The following is a 27,132-nucleotide window of genomic DNA, read 5'->3' as shown; positions in this document are numbered from 1 at the left end:
ATGGTTCAGCAGCCGTCAAATGCAGTGCCGGAATCCAGAAGATGTTCAATTTACTAGCAACAAGAGAGGGTACAACAAAGTCAATATACTACCAGTGATCTTCAAGATGACTCCAGCTGGATATTTGGGTTGACATCACAATATCACACATAAAATGCTAAGCTACCAGTCATGGTATGGCCTCAATGAATAAAATAATATTAGAGGTGAGTATGAAAAGTCTATTTTTTCCCCAAGAACTAATCTAAATCAGATCATGTAAATGCAGAGATTCTTGACTGATGCCTTTGTAGACACGCGCTGTAGCCAGTAATGCATAAAATACAGTGAATGCCACCTGCTTTGTGTTGTAGGATAATGCACAAGATAGGACTCCAAGTCAGTGTATTAAAGAGGTGACAATAACATTATGGTACTGTATGAGTCATAGTCTTTACTTGGGGGTAATACACTAATATAGCATACACATTATTATATTTCACTCTTTTTTATTTCGATCTGACATTTTACATAGGATCATAAGACACTGAGGGGTCAGGAGACATTGAGAGGATCAAGAGACATTGGGCCTTATTCTAATCCACTCTTTCTGACAAAATCCTTCTTAGATGGGCAAAACCATGTGCACTGCAGGTGGGGCAGATGTTACTTGTGCAGAGATAATTAGATTTGGGTGGGGTTTTACTTCAAAGTGAGATCTATATTGCAGTGTAAAAATAAAGCAGTCAGTATTTACCCTGCACAGAAACAAAATAACTCACCCAAAACTAATTCTCTCTGCAAATGTTACATTTCCCCCCCCTGCAGTGCACATGGTTTTGTCCGTCTAAGAAGGATTTTGTCAGAAAGAGTGGATTAGAATAACCCCCATTGAGAGGATCAAGAGACATTGAGGGAATCCAAAGACATTGAGGGAATCCAAAGACATTGAGGGGATCGTAAGACATTGAGGGATCCAAAGACATCGAGGAGACATTGAGGAAATCAGGAAACCTTGAGGAAATCAGGACACATTGAGGGTATCAGGAGGCAGTGAAGGGTCATGAGACATTGAGGAGATCAGGAGACATTGGGGAAATCAAGAGACATTGAGGAAAATCAGGAGACATTGAGGAAATCAGGAGACATTGAGGAAATTAGGAGACATTGAGGAAATTAGGAGACATTGAGGAAATTAGGAGACATTGAGGAAATTAGGAGACATTGAGGAAATCAGGAGACATTGAGGAAATCAGGAGACATTGAGGAAATTAGGAGACATTGAGGGTATCAGGAGGCAGTGAAGGGTCAGGAAACATTGAGGAGATCAGGAGACATTGGGGTAATCAAGAGACATTGAGGAAATTAGGAGACATTGAGGAAATCAGGAGACATTGAGGAAATCAGGAGACATTGAGGAAATCAGGAGACATTGAGGAAATCAGGAGACATTGAGGAAATCAGGAGACATTGAGGGAATCAGGAGACATTGAGGAAATTAGGCGACATTGAGGAAATTAGGCGACATTGAGGAAATTAGGCGACATTGAGGAAATCAGGAGACATTGAGGAAATCAAGAGACATTGAGGAAATCAGGAGACATTGAGGAAATCAGGAGACATGAGGGAATCAGGACACATTGAGGGAATCAGGACACATTTAGGGGAATCAGTATATAACAAGTGGGTCAGGACACAATGAGATCATAAAGAGGCATTGAGAGGATCAGGAGACATTGAGAGAATACAGAGGCACTGAGGGGATTGAGAGATATTGATGGAATCACTACACATTTAAGATATCAGGAGGGAAATAAGGGAAGGGACTAAGGGGATCAGAATACATTGAAGGAATTAGGACACTTTGAGATGAGTAGAATACATTTAGAGGATCAGGAGACATTGAGGGACTCAAAAGACAATGAGGGGATCAGGACACATTTAGGGGATCTGGACACATTGAAGGGATCAGGATACATTGAGGGAATCAGGAGACATTGAGGGCATCAGAATATAATTACATGAAACAGAAGGTTGGGCCCTGCCCAAATGAGCTTACAGTCTGAGAGGTGCATGGAACACATGAAACGGTAAATTAGCAGTAAAACACTTGCTATTGGGTAGTGGGGTCTGAGACATTGTTGTGCCCAGGTTTGGGGGAGTGTGACCACTGCTTCCATTGTGGGCTAATAGCCTAAAGTACGCTACACCTTCTCTAGGCTCCTGTGGCTCCTACAGAGGCTCATGATCTGGTAGAATCAGCTGCCAATTATTGGCTTCTGGCAATTCAGTGCAGATAGCAGTCAGTATTGTTATGGTTGGGATGAGAGGAAAACCTGCGTTCCGGAAGGTGGTGATAAGAACATCAAGGGATAAATGTGGTTCTGTACCATAGTACATCAAAAATAACCTATTCAATGCATGATCTTCATTGAGTCCACTCAACATACAGACTGATGTAAAGGGTGGAAATCTTCTTCAGTTGCTCCATATTCTAGGGACTGTTCCCAGCCTTGTATTAGTATTATCCTTTATTTAAATGGTGTGACAGGGGTAGTGCAGCACCCAACAGAATGAACAAAACAATAACTTACAATGACTTACAGTACAAAGCATCGTAGGACAAGGTTTAGAAACATCACGGTCATAAGAAAAACCACAGGTTAGGTGCTGTTGTAGGGAGGATAGGAACACATGAAACAATAGGTCCCTGTTCCCAAGAGCTTACAGTCTAAAGGGGAGTGGGAGATAGACAAGGGTGACACAGAAGGGGCAGACAGTGAGCAAGGTTCATGGGGAAGTGGGTTAGGATGAGAACTGGAAGGATGTGATAAAAAAGGGGTCTTGAGAGTTCGTTTGACGTTTTGTAGAAAGATGGAGAGTTTGACAGGGAGAGGGAGAGAGTTCCAGAGGTAAGGAGCAGCAGGGTGAGGTCATACTCATGTTTTCTCCAATCCATCTGGTGACACTAATAAGATGGGATATCGGTGATGGTTCCTTGATCTTCTTTAGCCCCTGAATACATTGTTACAGCTTCAGCAATAGCTGAAAACGCAGAAAGTTCCACAATTCCTTACGCGCAATCTCTGGTATTTTGTTTTAACAAGAAATTCCCATTTCCAGGCCAGTGCGGGATCCCAGTGTAAGTGGAGTCTGAACTGGGTAACGCATTGGCACAATATGGCTTCAGATACTTTCAGCCAACATTCATCCATAGACCGCACAAGCAGCAGAGCCGACGGGTTGTAAGCAAATATGCAGTGATGTTTTGTTGGTCAAACACTTGGATCGCTGGGACTCTGCCATTGTCTTCTGCCAAAGTCTAACTGCAGTCATCAGTCATTGGCTGCGGATCGCCCACTTTCGTGCAGACCAGTGAGTGGCGGCAGATGTTTCAGTACAGCTGCGCAGCATCTATGTATCTTTATTGAGCTCTGACAGCGGCAGACATATTACGAGCCCAGTACATCCAGCATCGATATTGTGCAATGACGTTATTACACCATAATATGATGGAGTAAGTAGGTGCAACTATCCCTCACTGCTATGCCTTGGCCACCAACCAGCTGTCATACTGTTGCGATGTGTTCACGTTGGCTTCGAGTAAACAGCTGTCAGAAACAATGGTTAATGCGACACATCTACCCAGACGCTCCGTACTTCTCTGGAAGGAGATGAATTAATAACGCATGGCGGGATTTCCTCTATTACGAAGTCACCTGGTTTTCTGATGACCAAGTAGTCTCTGCTTGTGTGCTATGTGATAATCTACAGAGCCCAGTTGCCACACACGATTTACTACAGGTGCCTATACACGGTGCGCTGATCACACCCATTTTGGGCTTGATCGTACAGCATTGCAACACATGAGATTTGCCTGCGATGCGATCAGAAGGCAGTACATAAAGTATGTGCAGCATATAAGGTGCCCATACACGTGCCGATTCGGCCATGCGTTTTGAGCTTAAATAGCATTGCATTGCATTGCATGCCTTGTGCGATAAAAAGCAAGTACAAAAAGTATGGCAGCACATACTTTTTGTACTGTGCTATGAGATGCCGCGGGAGTGCGCATTGCACCGTGTATGGGCACCTTACCGCTATCTGTAGACTGGTACGCTAACAAATATTTACATTTGTACGTAAAACTCATTTATATGGCATCAGATAAGGGAGCAAATGTACACTTCACTGAACGCTAGAACTATTCCGACCACTATACGTTTATAATTCTAAAATACAGAATAAATCCCATATACAAAAACAAAAAAAGACATAAAATCAAAGACGCAAAAGGTCAATAAGATACATATTATATATAATCATAAAAGTCAGATCAACCTCTAATGTATAATTCATAATTGACTAAGTTGCTTGAGTCCAGATTAAGAGCCTGATTCGGCGATGTCCGGCTGGTTCCGGTTGATAGATATACAGGCAGGGCCGGCGCTACCACTAGGCAGCCTTAGGCATTTGCCTAGGGTGCCAGCCGCTGGAGGGTGGCAGTTTGGAGCTGGTCCCCCCGTGCCGCATCAGCCAGCAAGCCGCCCCCTCCCTGGGGAGCGTCACGTCGTGTCACGGCGACCCGCACCACCCTGGGTAGAGTCGCGGTGGCCAGTGCAGAATCGCACGGCAAGCTCCCCCCTTGGAATGTCACGGCGCCGGACACCCCCTCCCCTCCCTGGGGAGAGTCGTTTTGGAAGAATTTTACCATTTTCTTTAAGTCGGCAATCATTTACACTGAAAAAAACAGGTTGATATTGATATGAAAATGATTGCCGCTTTAAAAAAAAAAAAGGGGAAAACTCTCCCAAAATCCCTCACTTTCGGATTCTCACACCCTATTACATTTGGGTCACAGTATCTAGACAAGAAAAATGTCGACATGCAATACAGTAGGTCGCCAGGGAAAAAAATTTGACGTGGTCAAAAGGTCAATACGTGAAAAGTTGACATTAATTTTTCATGACTTTTTACTTTTAAACCAGCTTGTTCTTACTTCAAAATCCGTGTTGGAATAGAGGGATGATATAGCAGTATGCCAGGCATAGCGAGGCACCGTGCCTGAAGCATGGCGCGTGTAGGGAGCCTTGCAAGGGCATGCGTTACACAAATTGGGGGTTTGTGTCGACAGTTATCGACATGGACACCCAAAAATATTTGTGCCCGGGCCCTTCCGGAGGCCGGGGCTTGGGACAGCTGTACCCGCAGCACCACCCTATCGGCGATCCTGGTCTCAGTCGTTCCGGACCTGCGTCCCAGTTTTGTTAATACAGTGGCAGAACAGATGTAGGTGCCCAGTGGAAGAAATGTGGAGGTGCTGCGAGATGATGACTAGGAAGTAACAGAAGGCGTCTTATTGGCGTGTCACAGAAGTGTCTCTGGCTTGTCACTGGATGTGACTGAGAGTTAGAGGTATACAGCAGGGATAAGGGAGAAGCAGTGAGCCAGAGGAGAAGGGCACCATGACAACCAATCAGCTGCTCTGTATAATTTTATATTATGCAAATTATAAATGTTACTTCAGTGCTGATTGGTTGCCATGGGCCAATTCTCCTCCCTTATCACTGCTTCATACATCTACCCCAGAGTTACAGCGATGTCCAACTTCTTACATATGGCCCATATGGGGCCTTGGAGAGATATAATGGGGACATTTACTAAGAATACGAATACGATTCAGTCGTATTCGTATTCTTAATACGACAGAATACGATTGCCAACGGTCCTACAGTATTTTGCCAGGAATATGATAAATAGTGCAGATTTACGGCAGCCTGCAGGGATCAGTCAGATCTGTGCAGACTTCATTGTAAAAAAAGGTGAAAGATAAATAAATAATTAAAAAAACAATGTGGGGTCCCCCCCACAGCCATAACCACCCCCAGGCTGAAAGAGCCGGTCCTGGTTTTAAATAATCAGGGAACAAAAGATGTAGGGGTTCCCTGGATTTTTTTAACCAACACCAGGCTCAAGGGCCGGTCCTGGTTCCTAAAATCCGGAGGACAAAACGAGTAGGGGTCCCCTGTATTTCGAGAACCAGCACCGGGCCCAACCAGCCAGCAGGGTAATAACACAGCCGAGGGGAGACTTTTTATACAAGTCCCCCTGGCCAAAGCATTTACCCCCTGACCGGTCAGCCTGGGCAGGGATCCTGGGGAAGTAGGGACCCTCTCAATGAACGAGTCCCCCCTCCAGAATTTACCTGTACAGGCTGAAGCCTGGGGCTGTCCCCAGTGCCCCTGGGCTTTATGTGTTTATGCCCGAACCAGGTGTCACTGGGGTAAGTGACGTCTCAGATTACATATATATAAGGTGGTTGTACTGCATCCTACCCTAAATCTCTGTGATTACACGCATCATTTCATGTATGTCTATATGTGGTAAGCGGTTCCCTCCTGCACTACATGGTAGCGCTGCAGCCACCGCTGGTAGGATATATGGATGCATCAAGTGCAGTGGATAAATTCACAGTGCGTTTAATAATATGCAGCTGTATAGTCACAAGAGCTCCATGCAAATCCTTCAGGAGACTCCTCCCCTGGGTGAATTATATTGAGGGGACTGATACTGCAGCAGCTAGTGGGCGGAGTTATGCATTACTCTCCTCCCCCAAAGAATCACACAGCACTGACTTCACTTAACATTGGGAACTTTGCACTGGAGCAGGAACAGTTCTTGAAATCCACGTCCAATTCAAAGTTAAACATAACTTTCTCTCTTGCAGAGAAAAAAATAGATATTGTTTAAAAGATGGAATAGAACTTATTAACTGGATACCTCCGATACCAGAAACACCCCGTGCGACCTCATATTCCTGGGCCCATATCAATTACCTACAAACAAGAAAATAAATTACTTGCGGCTCTTAATTTCACAGTTATCCAAAGGTGTTTTTTTATAACTTGATTACTTGTTTCATCTGCAAATTTACTAATAATTAAACAGCAAAAACAGGGGCTGGGTTCCTGAGCCATCCATCCGGGCGCTGGGGCTTCAGGACATAGCTGTGAATAACACAAGAATTATATTTATACTTTCCAAGACCACTGTTACAGTCATGAGATATATATGACCCGAGCCTCCTTTATCCTTTATATATATATATAACTGGTACTCATATATATATATATATATATATATATATATATATATATATATATATATATATATATATATGTGATAACTACAGGTGTAGGATGGTGTGCTTTTTCTGCTTGAGGAAGAATCGAAGTCGGGAAACAGGTACTGCTCAAAAGGGTTAACTTTATTTGCGCAGTTTTCCACAGCCTGCGTCTTAAATCACACAGCGAGAAATGTACAATAACAGTTGAGTAATAACATTCCTGACTGACTATAACTGCGAGGAATCGCTAACCTCTATAGTTTGGACTGTCCGCCTCTATCAATTAGGAAATATACTTCGCCTAACGTTTCCAGATGCTACAAGTCTATATAAACTTCACATTTGCATGAATCAGAATGATCCGTCTAGGGATTATTGCATAGACCAGGATAAACAACAAATATTATTGCATCAACCACAGTAACAGATAAATGCAATTAGTACATAAATAAAAGCTATTATTGCGCAATAATAAAAGTTCCTAAAGTGCACTTTTGGTACCTGAGTGATATCACCATAGTTCAGTAACCTAATGTGTCCTTTCCTTTGTATATCCAAATGGAGTCTTGGGAATTAAAGTTCAACTATCCTTCAGGAATCTATCAATAACTACAGCGTCTAACGTTAACTGCCTTGCCTCCAAGTAAGGCCTTAGGGGGTATTTGTAATCCACAAGGTTCCAATGTACTCAGTTCAGGTGTCTCCTTGAAAGTGCCTTGGCTGTGTAAGAGGCCCAAAGTCAGTGGCCAAACTGCAAAGCAGAGGGCTGCCATGTCAATCAATTAAACAGAGGTGCTTCAGTCCTCCCAGCTAAAAGGGGTAGGGGGGTAGCACAGGGGTTAATTGGGCTCAGTCTTTCAGGGTTTGGCAGGGTACTGGTTGCACAGTCTACCATGTGAGGGTACAGTGGGCGCCCTGTTAGTGTCACCAGCATGGGGGGTTCTGCTAAGCATCTGCACTCACCCACGGTCTTCTTATAGCCTCCCCGGCAGTGGGCTCTGCTTTTCCTCAGCAGATCTCTGCACGGCCTCCTTCGCGTGGTACCGCTCAGCTGCTGTGTTATCCGGTCCCGCGGCTCTCCCCTCCTGTCAATCACCGCGGCTCGGTGTCCAGGCGCCTAGCTGTCGCTCTGAGCAGCGCGTCCTCCAAACCTTGCTGCCGCTGGTCACCTCTCCTCTATTCTTGTGGCGCCGGGTTGTGCCGTGGGTCCGGTTGATGCGCCAGGGCTGCTGGCGTCACCCCTTCTCATTGCCTCCGTCTCCCGCCAGCTGCTCTCGCCAGCGTCGGATACCGGGGACCACACACGCTGCTTCTCTCCCCGTGGTGGAGCTCTTCCCCTCTCTCCTCCTCCGCGCTCACTTCCCTCTCCTCCTTCGCGCGATTCCCCCTTGTCCTTTTGGAGGCTGCCCCCCTTTCTCTCAGGCTCATGGGGGTTGTAGTCTCTTAACTATAGGTCTCCTTCTACTGCGCATGTGCGGGGCTGCGATAAAGAACACAGTATCAGGCGTATGCCAAAGCTGTGCGTGGCCCCGCAGGGACTCAGTCCTCCTCCACATGAACGACCCACCAATTATTACACATGTATCACATTCTTCCCTTCTGAAATTTTGCATGTCCTCATGCAACCTACTGAACCGTCCTTCTTATATCAATACAAAACGTACATAATCAAACATTAACACAGTATTCTTGGCAGACATTATAGAAAGCATATTTTTGATGATAACTTTGTATTTCACATCAAACATTACAATTATTCTCTAATTCAGAGGGGGTTGACCCCTCTGATACTCTGGACAGGTATGCCGGACGTCTGTTCCACACCATCTTCATGGAGGAATGGGCCACGTTCCTCGGCCTCTCCTTTTCTCTGCGGCAACCTCATACCGTGCTGTTGGAGTACTCCTACAAGGCGTTGGAAGCATGCTGGGTCTTGCAGAAGATGGTAGGTGACTTGTGGATTTGCATCTTCTTCTGTACTGTCTCTTACCCCATCTTCCAGACTCATTCTGCCCCGGCAAAGCTTGGGTTGGTTTCTATGTACCATTTTGAGAACTTGGTGGTCATCTCCATCTCTTCTTATCCCATACACCCCCGTGTCTGTAACCGGCAGGTGGGAAATCACGTGGGGCACAGATTCCCAGCAGGAATCTAACTCGTTACTCTGTTGGTCCTTCATCTTCCAAACTCGGGCTCCCACTTGGAACGAAGCAGCATTCGCGTCCTGGCCATAACTTGTCCCTTTGCGGTGGTGTGCTGTCTCCATCCTTTCTTCCACTACTTTCTCGGCCAGTTCAAGCCGAAGCTCGTGTTCGTTCACCCAGTCGGTCTGTATAACTTCCTTCTCCTCGGGGAGGGTGTTAAGCTCCTGATTCGCTGCTCTGTTTCCCATACCCATATGTCGTCTGTGGAAGAATGGCGGTGGACTTCTGCACTGGACGGGTCTCTGCTGAGGGAGCGCTTCCTCCACTCTCTCCCCTTCACTCGCTTGGTTCGTATTTATGCCTTCTCCACCAGATTCTGCAGCATCCTCTACTTCTGGCTGGTAGGACAGTCTGCGGAACCGACGTCTGTTGGGAGCAAACCAGCTTCCTTTAACCGGTACACCGCCGGGGCCAGTCACATTGGCTGCTTCAGCACCCTTTTCTCCTTCCACCACATCAAATTCCACCGTCTCGCCATTTCCAATACTGCGCAGCAACTTCCGTGGGTTGTTTATCTTTATGGACGTCTGATGGACAAAGACGTCATCTTTTGTGTCACTCCTGTTGATGAAGCCATACCTCCTCCGGACATTAAACCACTTGACGGTTCCTTGTACCTGCATAGCCAACACTCTCTTCCCCGCCTGGCTTCTCCGGTCATAGATGGTATATTGCATGATTTGTCTCACAGTCTGAGGTCGGTTGAACAGTTCTTGTGTCAGTGTCGAGATTAGTTCTTCAGGGCAATTTCTTAGGACGTTCATTCCGATTATTACGGGTGGTAGCCATTTATCTTCGAAGGTCGTAATCAGACACCCTTGTTTGGGCAGTTGAGCATGTCCTATTTTGATCCCGGCCTCCCAATATCCACAGCAGTCAATATTCTGCCCGTTGCTGGCTAACAGGTTCAGCCCCTCCGGCGGCGGTGCCAGGATTTCTTTTTTTTTCCAGTGCTTAGCAAATTCAACCCATTGAACAGTGGTGACCTGGGATCCAGTATCTAACAAGGCTGGTATGGTGACTCCGTTGATTTCAATCTCGATCACAGGACATTGCCCGACATACTTTGGTAGCCATTCTTGGGGTGCAGGACCTATTGCTGAAGGCTCTCCCGACGGTTTGTCCTGGACCTCGTTTAAATGTTCGGGTTGTCTACAGTCCCTCTCAATGTGCCCGCTTTTCTGGCATCGCCTGCATATCGGCCTTCCCTGTTCGTCAAACCGATCCGATGGGAGGCGACGAGAGTTCCACGGAATGTTGCTCCCATCATTACTGTACCGGGGTTCTCGTTCCGTCCTCCACAATCGCTGTTGGGGAGGGGTTTCTTTCAGGGCTCTCAGTTCTCGGCAGAGGTCGGTCATCCCTTGGGTCAAGTAAGCGATCTGTTCTTTCATTTCTGCAATCGGGTCCTTCGCAGCGGTGGCTTGGGATTGCTGCCAAACAGCTACTTCAGGATTCATAGCCACTTTCCCTTTTCTAGGCTTGTCCCCAAAAACCTTGACCGCCAGTTCCTTGAATTTGGCAAAGCCTATGGGTGCCTCCTGTCGGTGTAGCATCTTCAGTTGACCCTTCGTGTTTTCATCGTATATCCCATCCAGGAACTGGTTCGTAAGTGTCTCAATCTCTTCTATGGCTTCGGTAGGGGCGCACTCCTTGATGGCTTGTAGTGCCTCTTGCAGTTCTACAGCAAATTCTCGCAACGTCTCCTGCGGTTGTTGCTTCCGAGCGTAAAATTGTGTCTTCAGCTCTGATAGCGTCTTAGCGTCAAAGATCGTTGCCAGTTTGTTCAATATCGCTGTCGCTGATTCTTTTTGATCTGCTGGCCATGATTTTACTTCCCTCTTGGCGAACCCCTTCAACTGGGCCATTAAGATTTCGATCTTCTGTTTTTCATTCAGCCCGTGTACGTTAAATAGGGTCTCTATCTGGTCCCTGAAGTCGCGGAATCCGCTGGGTTCTGACGATCTGGTCTCTCCTGTGTAGGTGGGGAGCCACGGTGCTCCGAAGTAGTAAGGCATGTTAATTGTCGCCGGAATCCGTGCAGTAGAGTCGCTTCCTCCAGATGTATCACCTTGATCCGTGCTCCGCATGGCTTGCGGGTTTCCTTGAGCTTCCTCTTGCGACATCTTGACCGGTGCTGGGTTGGGTTTTCTCCGCCTCTAGTGTACGTATCCTGTTCGTCAGACGCCAAGTGTGATAACTACAGGTGTAGGATGGTGTGCTTTTTCTGCTTGAGGAAGAATCGAAGTCGGGAAACAGGTACTGCTCAAAAGGGTTAACTTTATTTGCGCAGTTTTCCACAGCCTGCGTCTTAAATCACACAGCGAGAAATGTACAATAACAGTTGAGTAATAACATTCCTGACTGACTATAACTGCGAGGAATCGCTAACCTCTATAGTTTGGACTGTCCGCCTCTATCAATTAGGAAATATACTTCGCCTAACGTTTCCAGATGCTACAAGTCTATATAAACTTCACATTTGCATGAATCAGAATGATCCGTCTAGGGATTATTGCATAGACCAGGATAAACAACAAATATTATTGCATCAACCACAGTAACAGATAAATGCAATTAGTACATAAATAAAAGCTATTATTGCGCAATAATAAAAGTTCCTAAAGTGCACTTTTGGTACCTGAGTGATATCACCATAGTTCAGTAACCTAATGTGTCCTTTCCTTTGTATATCCAAATGGAGTCTTGGGAATTAAAGTTCAACTATCCTTCAGGAATCTATCAATAACTACAGCGTCTAACGTTAACTGCCTTGCCTCCAAGTAAGGCCTTAGGGGGTATTTGTAATCCACAAGGTTCCAATGTACTCAGTTCAGGTGTCTCCTTGAAAGTGCCTTGGCTGTGTAAGAGGCCCAAAGTCAGTGGCCAAACTGCAAAGCAGAGGGCTGCCATGTCAATCAATTAAACAGAGGTGCTTCAGTCCTCCCAGCTAAAAGGGGTAGGGGGGTAGCACAGGGGTTAATTGGGCTCAGTCTTTCAGGGTTTGGCAGGGTACTGGTTGCACAGTCTACCATGTGAGGGTACAGTGGGCGCCCTGTTAGTGTCACCAGCATGGGGGGTTCTGCTAAGCATCTGCACTCACCCACGGTCTTCTTATAGCCTCCCCGGCAGTGGGCTCTGCTTTTCCTCAGCAGATCTCTGCACGGCCTCCTTCGCGTGGTACCGCTCAGCTGCTGTGTTATCCGGTCCCGCGGCTCTCCCCTCCTGTCAATCACCGCGGCTCGGTGTCCAGGCGCCTAGCTGTCGCTCTGAGCAGCGCGTCCTCCAAACCTTGCTGCCGCTGGTCACCTCTCCTCTATTCTTGTGGCGCCGGGTTGTGCCGTGGGTCCGGTTGATGCGCCAGGGCTGCTGGCGTCACCCCTTCTCATTGCCTCCGTCTCCCGCCAGCTGCTCTCGCCAGCGTCGGATACCGGGGACCACACACGCTGCTTCTCTCCCCGTGGTGGAGCTCTTCCCCTCTCTCCTCCTCCGCGCTCACTTCCCTCTCCTCCTTCGCGCGATTCCCCCTTGTCCTTTTGGAGGCTGCCCCCCTTTCTCTCAGGCTCATGGGGGTTGTAGTCTCTTAACTATAGGTCTCCTTCTACTGCGCATGTGCGGGGCTGCGATAAAGAACACAGTATCAGGCGTATGCCAAAGCTGTGCGTGGCCCCGCAGGGACTCAGTCCTCCTCCACATGAACGACCCACCAATTATTACACATGTATCACATATATATATATATATATATATATATAAATAAATGACCCTTGTCCCTTGGTTTGTTTCTTCAGGATCCTATTTATGTTTTCTAACTCTGCTCAGTGTCCTGGCAGAGATTGCAACCACAGCACATGGCAAATGTTGTGGTGAGCAGAGAGGCTTTGGGACACACCTCTGAGCTATGTCTGCTCTGTGCACTGTGACAGCCTCCCCCTGACAAGCTGAGAGCTGCCAACCCGTGTATCTTTGCAACCCCAAGAAAGCTTTGGAAAAGTATACTTGCAGCATAGAGAACAGGTCGCTCCGCCGAGCGCTGCCACTCCGCCACCCGAATCCTAACATGCAAGGGGATGTGTTCCCTAACATGTCCCCTAGCATATAGCCGAAAGGGAGAGAAATAATTTGATGGTTGCACATCCTGGTTGTAGTGCTGGTGTGTATGGGTCATGGGCCAAATTCTAGGGAGCCATGCTCTGGCATTTTAACTATATCCATTAAAGGGCATTGGAAGAACATGCTGGGACTTGTGGTTTCCCAACAGCCGAATATCAGTATTTGTGGAACATCAGTACAAGATACGAGCATATTTTTTTTATGTTATTAAGACATGGCTGGGGTAATGAAGTGTCCCAAATGTACAAGATGAATGAGAGTGTCAGCAGTGCCAATAAAATCATTTACATACCTCTTTGAGCTCAGAGACTTGGGGCTGGCAAAGCTGCTTTGAAAATGTTTGCCAACATCACACAGCAGCTGCACTACAGATGACAGAACGGCAAGCGTGCACCAGCGGGGAGAGGGGCTGAGCCTCTCATCCGTGTCCAGTGCGCTCGTCTAGCTGAGAACCTTTTATTTATTGCTTTCCAGAACACGCAGGGGCTAAAAAAGTTGTTGGGGAACATCAGACTACGTCAGTGTGTTAGTCATCACAAATGGAAAGGTTTGCAGGGATTTAAAGGGACATCACATGGTCAAAAAGAGAAATAATAATTATGATAATAATAATACAAATAATAACAATAATAATAACAACAATAATATTAATAATAATAATTAGGTACTCTTTACCTAGAAGGGCGCCCGCGATTAGAATCGCGGGCGTCGGGAGTAAAAAATCGCGGTCATCGCGGTCATCGCGGGCATCGCGGGTAAATCGCGGGTACATAAAAACGGGTGCCCGCGATGACCTCGATTTTCCCATAGGGAACAATGTTAAAAAGGATGATTGACCGCGATTTGACATTCAATGCTTCAATGGCCGCGATTTGGCCATAGGAATCAATGTTAAATGGGCTACAGAGCCCAAATAGGCACAATTAACACTTAAATGTCCCCCCAAATTTTTAACGCCACCCCACGATCCACGCCAACCCGAAGCGTGGCGAGCGCAGCGAGCCCGCGAGGGGCGTCGGTTTGCGTCCTCCGACCTTTTCATGCCCTACTATCCACGTCGGCGTGGAGTTGAGAATAGAATAGTGTGGCGAGCGCAGCGAGCCACCGAGCCCGAAGCGTGGCGAGCGCAGCGAGCCCCGCGAGGGGACGCGGATACCTTCACAGGTAAACGCGTCCCTTCGCGGGCTTCACAGGTGTCCGCGTCGCTACTGTGCGGGAAGATTAAGCACTTTGAGTCATATTGGGAGAAAAGTGCTATATAAATATCATTATTATTATTATTAATAATCCTTGTAGAGGCAAAGAAGAAACCAGCTTTTGCCATTTATCTAGCACAGTAACAACTAGTAGTTGATTGGCCGATTTGGGCAACTCCTCCCTTTTATCTATCTCCATGCCTTGATACATTCCACCCTGGAAAATACAGTATTATGTCCTAGGATGCACCATCCATTCATCTGCAACAACATTGACCAGCTGTGTGACCCGTAGGGTCCCGCAAGCCAGCCGCTACAGATCCAAAAAAGAGGCTTGAAAATCTCTGTCAGCCAATGGCAGTACTGGCCTCGTCACTCCCCCACAATGACAGAGACAAGCCTCCGCTTTGCGAAACGGAGACTGTGTCACCGCTCCCCCTCCACACATGAACATGTCAGCAAACTGTAATTTACTGCTGTCGATCTCGGTGTCAGACGTCGCAGACCCGAGTTGTACAGGTCAGGCATGTGCACAAAGTACCATTCATACAAATTCGCACCCGTGGCACGGAATCGCTATGCTGCGATATCGACAATCAATGCATTTCTATGAGCCGCGGGAGTGAGTTAGACGCAAGCTCGTGGTGGCAAGATCGTGGCGCAGGACTGCATGTTATTACTCATGCAGTGGCATAAATATAGCCCAAGCTGCCTGTATCCATGGAATCTGCTGAAAATGTCCCTCCAAACATGGCCACCACCTACCGCCTACTGGACCTCTAGTGTCTGTCAGTGGAGCGCAGCACGTACAGTGTTCCCGGGAAGTACCTATTCCTGTCAAAGAGCAAGAAACCCCTGGCAACGAGCAAAAAAACCCCTACCAACCAATGAGCATGGTACACCTGGCAACAAGTATGTAACTCATGGTAACAAGCATGAAACCCCTGGCAAGGAGCATGCAATCTCTGTCATCCAGCATGGATAAGGGATACTCAATCTGTAATGTATGGGGGTTACAGGTGGGGGTGGTATCCTGCACAGGACAATAAGAAAATCAAATGTAATCAAAAAACCAACTAGAAAGAGTGTATATTTGGTGACATACAACAGTTACAACGTTGGAGGTGCCTCCAAGAATCAAGTACCAGTATACTTTTAGAAAGAGAGACGGTAGTCCACAAAGAGTGGGCAACCGTTCACAGACAGGGATTCTTGTTGGAGGCACACTTTTAATTTGTTGAAAATAATGTATTATGAATGAGTTAAAACTTAACTTTTAATTCCAATATATCTAAAATAGTGTTAACTCTTATTAAGTCATGTGAGGCAAAATTAGCCATATATATTTAAGATATTTTCATGTGAACAAAAAAGAGAATGGCCACCGATATATTTTCTCATATAATCTTATCTAAATCAGTGGCAATTGGTGGTGTTGTTTTGAATAAACATGTAGCATAAATTATGCACGTTTTTTGGAACCTATAATAGGTCAGCTGATGACGGATCCAGAGTATGTGATTTATCTATAAATATTTAAAATTTATTATATTGAGAATATAACATAGAGAGTCACATATAGTATACCCCTAGATGATGATTGGCCGTATGTTGTAAAGACTATCATAGTATGATAGGTGGCGCAGGAGTGTCCTCTTTTCACCTGCTAGTTTTTCCATCAGTGCATCTAACTCTTCTCTCACCCCCCTTCCGCTTATTTCCATGAAGAAGGTGGGCAGCAGAAAGATTAGATTCTAACTCACTGTACTGCGCTTTTCCCAATCTTGAAAGGATACCTGCGCCACCTATCATACTATGATAGTCTTTACAACATACGGCCAATCATCATCTAGGGGTATACTATATGTGACTCTCTATGTTATATTCTCAATATAATAAATTTTAAATATTTATAGATAAATCACATACTCTGGATCCGTCATCAGCTGACCTATTATAGGTTCCAAAAAACTTGCATAATTTATGCTACATGTTTATTCAAAACAACACCACCAATTGCCACTGATTTAGATAAGATTATATGAGAAAATATATCGGTGGCCATTCTCTTTTTTGTTCACATGAAAATATCTTAAATATATATGGCTAATTTTGCCTCACATGACTTAATAAGAGTTAACACTATTTTAGATATATTGGAATTAAAAGTTAAGTTTTAACTCATTCATAATACATTATTTTCAACAAATGTATGGGGGTTGCCAGAAACTTTTTTGGGGCAAACTTTTTGGTAACGCCACTGGACTTGGGCCATGTTACCAGTGCAGCCCCATTAGCCTGACCTACCTATTTCCCAGTGATACGCTGTAACTTCAGGAGTCCATTGCAGGGTTCAGAAAAGTCATCGGAAGTGCCTTTCCTGCTGTGCCCTATGGTGTTTGTGCAGCACTTCTCACATTACTGCTCAGAATTCATGGAGTTACATTGAGTGCAATTAGTTCCGTACAACTGCCAGAAAGAGCAAGAAATTCCAGTAGCATCAATTCCCAATGTATTACTTGGTAATGGGAGTATTATGACTTAATTCAGTTACTTTTATTTTGAATTCCTGAAAACACTCTGTGGCAGCGGGCGGTGAATGGGCGGAGCTTGCTGCTGGATACTCAAGGACTGACGGATCAGATATACACACTAGAGAAAATTGGACCTTGAAATTATTCATTATTAGGACACACTGGAAAAGCTCCAAATTGGGGACAGACATTTTTCCTGTGAACAAAATTGCCATTGGCTGGAACCCAGCGTTTTACTGTGACCCAGAACAAAAGGTAGAACATTGAAGGAAACAAAAGAGAGAGAGGAAAGGAAGGCTGGCATTATGATGTGCGTGTCATATCGCTATTTAAGTAAAACACCTCCATACGCTGCCTTGAAGTGATATTTACTCTATGTGACACATTTAATGCGGGTTTTGGAGCAGTTCCACCATCTCCTGGAGCGTAATATAACGCCAGAAACATTGTACTAGATGCAATTGCCATTTCAATTAGTCTTCCATTAAATATGTCACCGCAGGGTATCGCAGGCACCTGTGTTCCAGCACTAAAAGGTACAATGTCAGGATTTAACGCCGCACATTTCCCTATAATACACATTGTATAAATACAATTTACAGTTGAAATGAATGTGCCTGGCACGCTGGATCTTGAATTTAACTTGAGATTAGAACCAGTGACCTGACAAGGCGAGGGCCATTAGTTTAACTGCGACGCTGAGTATGATCACAAACCGGAAATCCAGGTTCTAAAAACCGGTGGTGCATGTTAGGACTCCCATATCGGCTACACAGCATCTGGGAAATGCAGAAAACCTGCAAGGAGTGCCTTTCCGTGGGGGACGTCCGTGGTATGGAGGTGCTGTGGCTGGGACCCCGAAAATAGGGGTCAATTTACTAAGACGGGAGATATATTGTAGATGGGATTTTGCCCATAGCAACCAGATTCTACAGTTCTTATTTATTTTGCAGCTTCCAGAACATAATAGATAAAATCTGATTGATTGGTTGCTAGGGGCAACAAGCCATATTTAATAGAACTCCGATATTAGTAAGGTTACACCTAGTATCTGTAGATGCTGGAATAACTATTAAATAAGGTCTCCTGGTCGGACTTGGTGGACTCATCAACTGTCACATTTTAAAAATATACAGATGTCCAGGAAAACATGACTTGTGAGGGGTTTACATGCCCATTGCCAGGGGCAATATATATAAATATCCAGGGGCAATAAATATCGCTACCCTGAATCTGTAAATTCTGGGTAGCCATATTCCCTACCCAGTAGGACCTGTAGCATCTGTCTCCTCCAATATAGCAGCCATTTTTTAAGGGACATTTTCATAAGATTCCATACGGACAGCCAGATCCATTGGAATCTGCAGAGACCAATGCGCCCCCACAGTGTTGTCTCCCCCAAGCCTCAACCACACCAGCCACAACCACACTCCCCCCGGGCTTCCTCCTCCTCTGCCAGTTAAATACTGGCATTCGTGTGTATATGCATACACCCACAAATTGCAACATTTCCAAGGATGGGGGCGGGGCTTGTTGAGGTCAGCCTCTGGTCCCATCCCAGATGTACTGCTGAAAGTCTCGGCAAGAATGCTTTGTGCGTACACTCTGGGTACCTTATGTGCCATAGGAATGAGAAAGGGGGCTTCATCCCCAAACTTGGCATTCCTTGTCTTTCTGTAAATCAAATGATGTGGGACTGGGGCAAAAAGGGGCCCATCGGGGAATGCAGTGCTAGGGGCCCATACTTAGGGGTGTGGCCAGCCTCTAGAGGGGGTGTGGCCAGCCAACAAAGAGGGGCTGCCACTGTTTTCCCGCTCGCTACGAACTTATCAGAAAGTTTATGAAACAAAAGGGAAAAGTTTGTGGAAAGTGAGAAGTAGTAAAGTGATAGGAAGATTCCTTTTATGTTTCAATTAAATTCCGTTCGGTTGTCTGTGGCACCGCCATGTATGACTTGCGGCTATATCGGGCAAATATCTCAGATTTCAAGTTACATTTTTTAAAAAAAAAAAGACATTATTTTTCTCACAATGCATCAACGTAAAATCCTGTTTTCAAAGCCTTGGGCCCTTTTTGATGTTACTGAGATTATTGGAAGTGATGGCGTTAGAATTCTCTAATCTTTCCTCAATATTCTCCTGTCTTTCACGCTGCGTCCTCTTACATGCAATCTGGGATGTAACGATTGTATCACAGCAGATTTCACCAATCAGTAACTGTATCAAATCCACCAACGACTTGGGCCCTTATTCTGGTTGGTGCGGTAATGTCCGCGTGCGTTCGTGCCGCCGATGTTTTGTGTCTGCGCATGTGCAGAGGCGTCTCTGAGGCGTCTCAGAGGCACGGCCAAATTCCGCATGAAATGTGTACACTACGAACAGGGGGTGGAGAGGGGCGTGAAGGGCTGTTTGGGCTCATTACCATATGTTTACACCCCGCGTTTCATGGGCGTTCCCATGCAAACGCTGGGCGTACGTATGGTAATGCGGCCGTGACGCACGTGTAGGGGGCGGACATATGTTTGCCGGATGTCAGCTGCCTGCCCAGATCCCTGCTTTTGCACGGAGAAATGCCCGTGTGGTCTGAGGTTGCGGGAGCTGGCGGACCACTCGGTCCTGCATTCGATGTTCTGCAACCATCGAATGATGGGGGAGGTTCCAAGAGATGGAGGAGGTGTATACATGAGAAATCCACTCGTGCTCCGTGCGGTCAGCGGATTACCGCATTCGGACGGAGTGAGCGATCTGTACGAAAGGCGGGGTTTAGGACGCACGGTCCTGGCCGCATATTCGGCTCCGGCCGCACCGACCAGAATAAGGCCCTTGATGTATAGACAAGAGTATAGTTACCCCTAGCAACCAACCTGCTTCTACCGATCAAATTATAGAATGTACTCGGTAATGCATTATCAATTGCTCTTTTGGACTGATTCAGCCCGCTTGCTGGGCAGCATATATGCGCTGCTTATCGAGCAGTTAAGCACCATCCTGATAAAATGCTGGGCTTTCCTATGGTCCACCGCCGTGGGTTGGAATCCTGCTGAGTGAGGGAGAGAGAGGACAGGCTGCAGCTGCCTTTCCCCCCTGCTCAGCACACAGCACTGAGCAGCATGCGCTGGGCTGGGGAGAGAGGCTGTGCTGCATCTGTTCTCTCTCTATGACTGCCTGGCTAGCTGCAGTGGCGCCACTGGTCTTGTTGTCACCTTAGTTATAGGTAAGTACAAGGGTGTAACTACCATAGGTGCAGGGGTTGCAGCTACTATGTGGCCCAGAGCTGAGAGGGGCCCATTTTGCCTGTCAAAGTATCATATGTTGTATACATTTTTCAGTATTAGATGATAAATAGGGGCCCTTACAAACTTTTTCTATGGGGCCCACATGTATCTTGTTACACCACTGACCGTAAGTATAGATTCTCTAAGCTTCAAAAGTGATAAAATGGAGAGTGATAAACAGCCAGCCAATCAGCTCCTACCTGCCATGTCACAGGCTGTGTTTGAAAAATGCCAGACAGGAGCTGATTGGCTGGCTGTTTATCACTCTCCATTTTATCACTTTTGAAGCTTAGAGAATCTGTCCCTTAACCCTCTACCTGTAACCAGTGCCATGAGGGACAAAAAATGCTCTTTGGTTGGACTTCCTCTTAATATACGACTTATGTCACCTGTGTTGAATTATTTCATTAATTGCAATCCTAAATTAAAATGGAATTCCAAGTGGAGAGAATTTGTCCCTCCTAGAATGGATCATGTTGGGAGCTATGGATTGTGTATATTAATTTAACCACTGGAGCCTGGTTACTGTGTATAGCCTGGGGCAAATGCAGGATTTTTAGACAGGGGCTTTCCAAATTTAATCCAAAATCTCCCACTCTGCATTGGAATAAGTGCAGGAGTCTGGGGGAGCTGTAACAGCCCTTTTTAGTGTCTTTTTATACACTGGATACAGTATGGAATACAGTATTAATCTTTAATAGTACAGATGGTCTATAGCAGGCATGCCCAAAGTCAGGCCCGGGGGCCAATTGCGGCCCGTGCTGTCATTTCAAGCGGCCCGCAGCCTCCAGCTGGAAGCGGGCAGAGCATCAGATGTGGAAAGCACAGCACAGGACACTAAAGGTGGGGCCCCGGCGGGCGCGCCTTTACCTTGCTGTCTGCTGCAGTGAGGAGGTGCCGGCCGCCACAATCACAGTGACAGCAGTGTTTGGGGAGGGAGGCAGCAAGGGGGAAGTTTGCTCCCGTAACATGCAGAGCGGAGGAGGGCAGCAGCGGGAGCCCAAGCATCTCCTGTCCTTGCAGTGCCTGCTTTGCCTCTCCGTCCTCTGGCTCACACAAGGGGCTGGGAAACATACAGAGAAGGGAGTGGGGCAGAGTGGGGGACATACAGTGAAGGAGGGTCAGGCTGGGGGACATACAGTGAATGGAGGCAGTGATGGCCATTCAGAGAATGGGGAGCAGGGGCAGGCTGGGGTACATAAAGTGAATGGGGGCAGAATGGGTTACGTAGTGAATGGGGGTCATACAGTGAAGGAGGGTCAGGCTTGGGGACATACAATGAATGGAGGCACTGATGGACATTAAGAGAAGGGGGGCAGGCTGGGGGACAGAGTGAATGGATGCAGAGTGGGAAACATACAGTGAAGGGGGGCAGGCTGGGGGAAATACAGTGAAGGGGCAGGCTGGGGGAGATAGAGTGAATGGGGGCAGAGTGGGGGACCATTCTGATGTGATTAATGATTCAAAGAATGTCAGGCTGAATGGTCGGCCCCCCACATTTTCACCTCACCAAATCTGGCCCTCGTCTCAAAAAGTTTGGACGTCTATAGTATCGGCTGTTTCAAACATCTACATAAGATAAGTGGTCAGGAAACGGTGAAACATGCCATAACAACATAAATACACAAACATAATATAACAGTACTGCACTTTCTAAGCTCACAATCTCCCACTTCATGAGAAGGCTCCTGTCTCTTCCTCCTGGCAGCTGCTCTCTGGTCCAGTGCGATGTTTGAGGGCTCAGATCCACACATACAGTAAATGTGGTAGAAGAAGCTGGTACACTGGGCATGTGCAGCAGCTCCGCTCTGTCCCTTACGCAGCTCTATTGATCATATTATATATCAGTACTAATCTCATCCTTATTGAGAGACAATTATTTTGCAAAGTTTTCTTGTAGTGGAACAAAGACCTAAAAAGCCTTAAATACACATATAACAATAACATATACCGTATCATCTATGTTGTCCGATGCAGGAATTGCAGCATCTTCTGTACTACTTACACAGTAATCACAGGAATCAGTAGAGCTGGTGGTATTATCCGCATATTAACCCTAAACTGCGGTTTTGACTGAATTTCAAAAAAGCCGGTGCTGTGTGAAGTTGCGGGTTTACTATGATGTCAGTATAGAGGTGGGGATTACCTATGATGTCAGTTTGGGGGTGGGGATTACCTATGATGTCAGGTTGGAGGTGGGGGATAGCTTCAACAGCACACAATGAAAGGTCCCATAGCTTCCTGTAAAACATGTTAGGACAGCCCAGCCATGGCCCAGCAGCTGTCCTTTGTGGTGGATAGATTCGGCTGCTACCCATGGAAGGCCACACAACCCTCACTTTACATCATATACCCCCAGCACAGCATATTGTTGTCTGGCGTTTTGCAGTCCGGAATAATTTGGATGGTGTGAATTAGCCCCCAGCCTAAACCTAACCATACCTGTAGGCCCAACCCCTGTCAAGTGTTGATCTTTTTCTACCTGTCAACCTAATGTGTGTCCACTATTTGGGGTCGCCCTACTTAGACCGTTGACATTGTCAACCATCTATGCCACACCCCATATTTTTGAGAAGCCAGTTCATCTACCGGTATCTTTTTGGAGTTTGGGGTCGAAAATGAAGCATCCATAGAAAACCCATGCAGGGGGGATATACAAACTCCACACAGATAGCACAACGGTGGGGGAAATAAGGTCATGACAGTGAGGCAGTAATGCTAACCACTACACCAATGGAGCACCCTTGTGACCAATGTTCCCTCTAATTTTACGAAGGCTGTGTGCGGCAAAAGATTTTGGCTGTGCAACTTTGGAAGGAAATTTAAATTTTTCTGCGTCACTTATGGAAAATGACGTTCAGCATTTGTGTTAACTTTACTTCAAAATGATATTAAACATTTAAACATTCAAAACACAGCACACAATGTAGTTAATGGGTGAAACACACATTAATTGAGTCCACAACTGCAAAAAGGGACCACTGCTGCTTTGTGCGCTCTGTTGTAAGCATGTGCGCACGCTCGTCGAGTTGTGTGCGCGCGCACGTGCGCACAGCTTAGAGGGAACACTGCTTGTGACCCAACTTCAATATAATTTACTTACCTAAAAAATGGAATGCAGGTCCCTTATCTGTTTTTATTATCTCATTTGTATTCTTTTAAGTTTCATCTAAGCCAGGCACGTCCAAACTGTGGCCCTCCAGCTGTTGAGAAACTACACATCCCAGCATGCCTTGCCACAGTTTCAGCATTCCCTAATGGCAAAACTGTGGCAAGGCATGATGGGACGTGTAGTTTCACAACAGCTGGAATCCCGTAGTTTGGACATACGTGATCTAAGAGAACAATATTGTAGCTTTGACATTTTATATTGTTGCTTTGTCTTATTTACCAACAAAAACTTCCTTTGATACGAGGAACGTCTGTCGGTGGTTATTAATGCAAAGCAATCTGCACCAGCTCCTCCTCCTAATATCGCTGGGGGGGGGGGGGCGCCTGGAAAATATTTCGGGCTTCTGCAGACAGAAGAGAGCAAAAAAAAAAGTGTCTTAACCCCTTTAAGGCCCATTTACAGGCAAATGTCAAACGCAGTGAAAACCTTGACAACAGTCATTATAGCATGAAGTTTTGTTTCCATGGCAACCAACACCAGGTACAGTAGCATCTGAACAACATCCGCGCATGACTTTACATTCAGCGCACATTATACTGTAACACCAACACTATAACAAATATAGAAATATAATGTCAAAGAAAAAAAAAATCTGTGAATCTCACGACCGCTGCGTATTTTTCTCATGTCAAGTACGGTCGCCAAAAGCCGAGTAGAGTTTTGCAAGCGCATTGCTGCTGTTACTTTGTATCTGTTCTATATATATTTTATTATTTACATGGTGGTGACAAGTGACCTGGTGTCAGGGGATTGCAGCAATGACACTGACCGTAGTGACCATGTAGCATTTTGCAACAATGCCCGGAACCGCCAAGACGTCAGTTACAGAGGTGATTTTGAATGCGCGGCCGCAGCGGGCTGTGAGCGGGCTGTGAGCGTGGAGCAGAGGGTAGATGATAATGTCACGTCTGGAGTGGATTGTGGCTTTGGTATATACAAGCAGCTCCTATACTTTGTGTGGTACTTGTGTAGTTTCACGGCGCCAGCATGGCGCCGTGCTACTTCCTGGTGTACGCTCGGCACGAAATATTTCCAAAAAAGTAACTTAACTCCATGCCAACATGGATAGTTCATACCTCCACTATCCATGTTGGCATGGAGTTGATTTTAAATAGCGTGGCGAGCGTAGCGAGCCACCGAGCCCGCAGCGTGGGCGAGCGAAGCCGTGAAACTACACAAGTACCCTTTGTGTTATCTGACTACGCTGCGCGCCTTGTATGACACCTAGAAGAGCGATGTAAAGCCGGGCAGATCCCGGGAATTACATATATCACGCGCGTGATACAAAGGCGGCTTGATGTGATGAATGTGGCAGGTGGTAAATTCGGATAAAAAAAAGACTCAAGCTTCAGAAAATCAGTTCCTTTTGCTTAATGGGGCCGATTCAGACCCGTTTGTTCAGGTCCGAATTCGGGCCCTTGTCCGATGGTGGGGGGGTTTGCGCGTTTATGCGCATGTTCAAACCCCGGGGCGAACGGCTTTGGCGAGTATCACACCCATCGAGCCGTTGCTTCAGAGAGAGGGTATATTTATCATAACACAGCGCCGGCAACCAGTATCGCAGCTTTTCGCAGCAGCACTGATTGTAGCCGCGGTTCTGAGTGTCGGTTCCATAACCCTGCACCTCGTTGCTAAAATCCGTATACGCGCTTATGTGTTGTTGTTTCTTCTTGCTGTCTGAGATAGGATTAGTTAGCGGTGAATGAAGATGTTATTCATGGCTAGAGGTCTACGGGTAGGGTCAGGGCCTGATTAAGTGTTACAGCCATCATAGGCTAATGCAGAAGTGCCCCCCCCCCCCCTCACCATACATTATTTATGACTATTTTACCTACATGCTGATCGCCAGGGGTTACATGCTTGTTGCCTGGGGTTACATATGATCGTTGCAAGGGGGTTTCATCAGTGGCGGCTCCTGCTATTGGGCTGCAGGACTGCAGCCCCTCCAGTGAAAATCAGGAGGTTTCCAGTGTAAAACAGACAGCCAGCATCAGAGCTCCAGTGTGCCCGCGCATTCGCAGGGGTGCGTGCACGTCACACCAGACGGAGGTGCACATTCTACCCACGGGGGGAGGGGTCCGGGATCTACCTCTGGAACTCTCTGCTGGCTCTCTGTGTCTCTCCCAGTCCTCATGTGTCACATGATCACATGTCTATCCTGTCAGGTGTCACAACACCAGGCTCCATGTGTGACCTCCTCTCATGTGGGGAGGAGTTCAGCATGTAGTAGCTTCCTATTGGAAGCTGCTTCTACCCATCATACAGAGGACTCCTCCCCCACTTGGTCTGCCAGTACATGGAGCGATGACAGCAATAGCTTTCCAGCAGGAAGCCATTCTGTGCACATCACCAGAGCTACAGTGCTTCCATGGGCTGCTGCCTGTGCAGCCCAGCAGAAGCAAATCCTCTGCAGTGAGCATGCCCAGACTTCAGTGAGTATTTAAACTAGTATTTGTGTGTAGATCTTTAATAAGAGTATACTTTTCTGTACTTTAATTAATATTAAAAGTTAAAGTGTGTATTTTGCTCTGTACCTATGTTTATGTGTGTATGGGTACATCATTTGTTTACAGTATATGCCCAAAAAACACTGGCACAGAGCACTCACAATCTAGGTTACTTTATTCCATAGTTTAAGGTGATTTAAAGTAGATTATTTGTATGTTGTGTTCCATTTGCAACGAGCATTACCCAGGCAATTGCAGCCCCACTTAAGTCTAAAAGCAGGAGCCGCCACTGGGTTTCTTGCTCGGAGTAAGGGGGAATACGCACCTCCGGGGAGCGCTGGACGCGGTGCTTTCCTCTGACAGATGCTAGAGGTCTAGTAGAAGGCGACATATTTTGGAGGCAGTTTTTGAAGATTCCATGCCGTTTGCATAAAACCCCCACCCGCACCGCCGCATTGTCACTTGAACAGAGCTGCTGTGAGTCACATAGTAGCAATTTAAATGGTGAGGGGAGCTGCTGTGAGTCACATAGCAACAATTCATATGGTAAAGAGAGCTGCTGTGAGGCTTATAGCAACAGCTCATGGTCAAGGGAGCTGCTGTGAGGCACATAACAGAAATTCATACGGTGAATGGAGCTGCTGTGAGGCGTATAGCAACAATTTATATGGTGAAGGGAGCTGCTGTGAGGTGTATAGCAACAATACATATGGTGAAGGGAGCTGCTGTGAGGTGCAAAGCAACAATTCATATGGTGGAGGGAGCTGCTGTGAGGTGCAAAGCAACAATAGATATGGTAAAGGAAGCTGCTGTGAGGAGCATAGCAACAATACATATAGTGAAGGGAGCTGCTGTGAGGAGCATAACAACAATACATATGGTGAAGGGAGCTGCTGTGAGGTGCATAGCAACAATACATATAGTGAAGGGAGCTGCTGTGAGGCATATAGCAACAATTCATATGGTGAAGGGAGCTGCTGTGAGGTGCATAACAACAATTCATATGGTAAAGGGAGCTGCTGTGAGGTGCATAACAACAATACATATGGTGAAGGGAGCTGCTGTGAGGTGCAGAGCAACAATATAT

The 27,132-nt window shown here is 46.4% G+C and overlaps 1 protein-coding gene across 9 annotated transcripts in view; it reads right to left on the bottom strand.

The window, feature by feature from the left end:
* LRRC7 (leucine rich repeat containing 7) overlaps positions 1 to 27,132 on the bottom strand; it is a 281,010-nt gene that overhangs the window by 197,880 nt on the left and 55,998 nt on the right. The gene's annotated exons all lie outside the window — the stretch shown is intronic.

This window comes from Crinia signifera, chromosome 8 (assembly GCF_055691185.1).
Source record: "Crinia signifera chromosome 8, ASM5569118v1, whole genome shotgun sequence".
NCBI lineage: Eukaryota > Metazoa > Chordata > Amphibia > Anura > Myobatrachidae > Crinia > Crinia signifera.
The sequence above is the reverse complement of the archived record's forward strand: the minus strand, read 5'-3'. Positions and strand labels throughout refer to the sequence as shown.